Source organism: Panthera uncia, chromosome A2 (assembly GCF_023721935.1).
Source record: "Panthera uncia isolate 11264 chromosome A2, Puncia_PCG_1.0, whole genome shotgun sequence".
NCBI classification, from domain to species: Eukaryota; Metazoa; Chordata; class Mammalia; order Carnivora; family Felidae; genus Panthera; species Panthera uncia.
Genome location: NC_064816.1, coordinates 159,181,965 through 159,185,757, shown reverse-complemented (window position 1 = coordinate 159,185,757; position 3,793 = coordinate 159,181,965). Strand labels below are relative to the sequence as shown.

Genomic DNA, 3,793 nt, shown 5'->3' with positions numbered 1-3,793 from the left:
TTCCTGTGATGGCCCTCTCCCCTCCTTCCTGTGTTAGCCCTCTCCCCACCTTCCCGTGATGGCCCTCTCCCCTCCTTCCTGTGATGGCCCTCTCCCCTCCTTCCTGTGATAGCCCTCTCCTCACTTTCCTGTGTTAGCCCTCTCCCCTCCTTTCTGTGATGGCCCTCTCCCCTCCTTCCTGTGATGGCCCTCTCCCCACCTTCCTGTGATAGCCCTCTCCCCTCCTTCCTGTGTTAGCCCTCTCCCCTCCTTCCTGTGTTGGCCCTCTCCCCTCCTTCCTGTGATGGCCCTCTCCCCACCTTCCTGTGATAGCCCTCTCCCCTCCTTCCTGTGATAGCCCTCTCCCCTCCTTCCTGTGATAGCCCTCTCCTCACTTTCCTGTGATGGCCCTCTTGCCTCCTTCCTGTGATGGCCCTTTCCTCTCCTTCCTGTGATAGCCCTCTTCCCACATTCCTCTCTGCCTTGCTTTCTGAAGGACAATCCCCCCTAACCATCGCTGTGACCGTTCCTCTCTGATTCTGTAGCTCCCCCATGACTGCGATCTGGGAGAAGAGGGTTTCAGCCTTTGTCCGCAGAGACTTCTGTAAGTACCTCACTGACTCCAGAGTTCTTTTTTATCCCTTAAATTCGAACTGAATCCCTTGTCCAGGGAACTAATCTCCAGGAAAAAAGTCCCCTTCTAGTTTATTTGCAGGGTGGTCCTGAAACAATTCTAAGCACTTGAATATTTTGGGTCACAGAGAGGCTTTGGGAATGCATTAACTGTCATTAGCACTGCTAACGTAACAGCCAAATTTTTAAATTTGCATAAGAGCATTTTAACATCATCTCCTTTATATGTGCTAAAGAAGAAGGGGGGGGGCGAGCCTTTGTAGTAGGCTTTAGAATAGAGTCTTATCTGCAGTAATTAACATTTCCTAGATGTCTAAGAAAATGAATCATTTTAAGTAATCGTAGCTAAAAATAAACTTTAGAACAAAGTGGGAAAATACCCAATTTCTCTTTAATAACCAAAGTCAAAAATGAAAGCCATCTCTTTAACCCTGGTCCCTCCCCGCCCCCCATGTGGGCACCCTGTCGTGAATCAATTTAGAATGAAACTGGGAAGGAAGATTATTTGCGGTGATAACTCACAGACTCGCTCGCTCCCAAAACGCAAGCCACACAGAAGGCTGAGAAGAAAAGATGGGAATTGTGTGGTGTGAGCCCAGATACAAATTAAGTGTCCCCACGGAACAGAAGAAAGAGACACTCTCCTCCTTTTCTTTCAGAATTTCCTTCTCTGTCCTTTTCAAATCTTGTTTGTATGGAAATGTTTTTAATGGCTAAATGCCTCTGGCCAGTGTCTCCACTCAGAAATGCCGCCTCAAGGACCCAGGAGCTGAATCTCTGAAAAGTAATGGTGGAGAAAGATCCGCCTCACCTCCCGGGGTCTCGGGGAGACAGGGGCCTGACTCGTCCCCGGGCTCCAGGTGGCAAATGCGACCCGACAGGAGTGGCCCCATCTGTGGCTACACAGAGGAGAGATTTCTGTCCTCGCAGGGGGGCTGAATGTTTATTCAATAATAAAATGAATTTCTGTCTCTTCTGCCTCTGTGATGAGGTTGTCTCGGTTGGGAGGAGAGTTTGCTTTTCATTGTATTTCCCCACCCGGGGCTTTGCCGGGTACCCGGCGGTCCTGGCAGTCACCGAGGAAGGTTGTCCAAGGCCCGCTGGCCTGGCCGCTCTGAGCCCGGTCAGCCGGCCAGAGCCCCTGGGCACGCTGCTGGCTGCTGGTTCTCTGAGACACGAGCGCAGAAATTGAGAGGATGCCATTTAGAAAGGTTTCTAGCACTTTTCACGGAGCAAATGTACAGCTTCGGATCTAGGAATACAAAATTTGGGTTTGCATTCTGTAAATCTTCTAGCTTTCTCACTTTTTTCATTTCTGTCGCATTTTATAAAAGTCCTGATCCATAATGGAACGGAAATGAAACAAAACAAAACAAATCAAAACCAATGCCCCTTCCCCAGTCTGAGGACTGGGAAATTTAGAAGCAGACTGTAGCATGCGCCAGAATCAGCCGTTCGAGTCCGAGGCTGCGACCCCCCCCGACCCCCGTCCGCGTTCCTGGCTCGGCAGGTCCGGGTGGGGCACATTTCTTTCCCAGGCGATGCCACCTCGTTCACGCTGCTGGTCTAGGCACCACATTCTGAGAACCACCCTCCAGAGAGTGTTTCAAAGTCCTGATGCCTCTGGCTCACCTCTCTCTCTCTCTATCTCTCTAAACAATAAACAGTAAGAACAAAAAAAAAAATCCAAGACTGAGGTGGGCCAATTTTTCAAGGAAATTTGCAGAGACCATGGCATTCGCCACCTAGTTTGGCAAGGTGACCAACGGGGCGTCCTGCTCTTTCCAGAAACCAGGCAACTCTTCAGTGGCTTTGTCAGCAGCAGGCCTCTCAACCCAAACATCTTGGCTAGGAAAACATTCCGGAAAAAGACAAGCAAGCAAGCAAAGAGCGGAGGGAGGGGACAGCGGACCCACTTGGTCGGCCCCCTCCGGACGCGCGAACGTCGAGGAAGATTCCTTCCAGGCTGAGGCTCTGGTGGGAGGGGAGGCTGGAGGGGACAGCCCTGTCCCGGGAGCTTGGCACGCAAGTTCCCACAAGGGTGGTGCACCACAGTCGCAGGCGGGAATGCCAGGCTGGTTGAGGGCATCAGAGGAAGAAGCGGCAGCCACGGGAGAGGACGCCTCTTTCCGTTCGCCCTTGAGCTTCTGTGCCCGGGACCTGTGGGCGCCCGCGGAGTCCTGGCGCCTTCTCTCCGCATCTCCTTCTTTTAAGTGATCGTGAATCAGCACCCAGGTTTCACAAAGCCAGCTCTGCAGAACGCAAGGAACCGCGCAGGTGTCTGAGCTGAATGCACACGCAGATCAGTGGCCCCCACGTCGGAGGCCACTGCGCACCCAGGAGTCAGGGGCCCCGGATTCTTGCAGAAACCAGAGCGGGCTGCACCCCGGCCTGACCGCCGATCACACCGCGGTGGTGGAGGGCCCCCGGCACGCTCACTGAGGACAGCGTGGACGGTGCGTCCTTCCTCCCAGGGTCAGCGGACAGTCCTCCCCCAAGGCTCTGTTACCATTTTCCAGCCTGCTTCTACTTTCTGGGTAGACCCACTCTGCGCTCTACTGCTCGCGGTTTCTTCCCCTCCGGTTGCCGGCCCCGGCCACCTCCTTCCTGGCCCGCCCAGCTTTTGGAGACCACACGCGTTCTCCTCCATGCTGCTGCTTTCCACCAGCTGGCCAGGGGCTCCCCAGGGCAGCTTCTGTAACTACCGCCAGGTCTGTGCGCACAACCGGCCTCTACCGACGTGGCCTTCCCACGTCCAGTGGCTGCCCGGAAAACAGTGCCCTGTGCCACCACACTGCACGGTGTGCTCGCCCACCACACGCAGAATACATTTTAAAATCCGTCTGCGTTAACAACTCAGACAACAACAGATGCTGGCGAGGATGCGGAGAAACTCTTGCACTGTTGGTGGGAATGCAAACTGGTGCAGCCGCTCTGGAAAACAGCGTGGAGGTTCCTCAAAAAATTAAAAATAGACCTACCCTACGACCCAGCAATTGCACTACTGGGTATTTTATCCACGGGATACAGGTGTGCTGTTTCGAAGGGACACAGGCACCCCCATGTTTATAGCAGCGCTATCGACAATAGCCGAAGTATGGAAAGAGCCCAAATGTCCTTCAATGGATGAATGGATAAAGATGTGTGTGTGTGTGTGTGTGTGTGTGTGTGTGTGTGTGTG

The 3,793-nt window shown here is 53.4% G+C and overlaps 1 protein-coding gene and 1 long non-coding RNA gene across 13 annotated transcripts in view; both read right to left on the bottom strand.

Moving 5' to 3' along the window:
- Positions 1-2,264, bottom strand: part of LOC125930324 (uncharacterized) — a 3,364-nt gene extending 1,100 nt beyond the window's left edge. For all 12 annotated transcript variants that reach the window (XR_007460132.1, XR_007460131.1, XR_007460134.1 and 9 more), the window contains exon 1: positions 50-2,264. This is a non-coding gene — a long non-coding RNA (uncharacterized LOC125930324). The remainder of the gene's footprint in view (positions 1-49) is intronic.
- The window catches only part of DPP6 (dipeptidyl peptidase like 6), an 851,682-nt gene that overhangs the window by 835,816 nt on the left and 12,073 nt on the right, over positions 1-3,793 (bottom strand). The window lies entirely within an intron of this gene.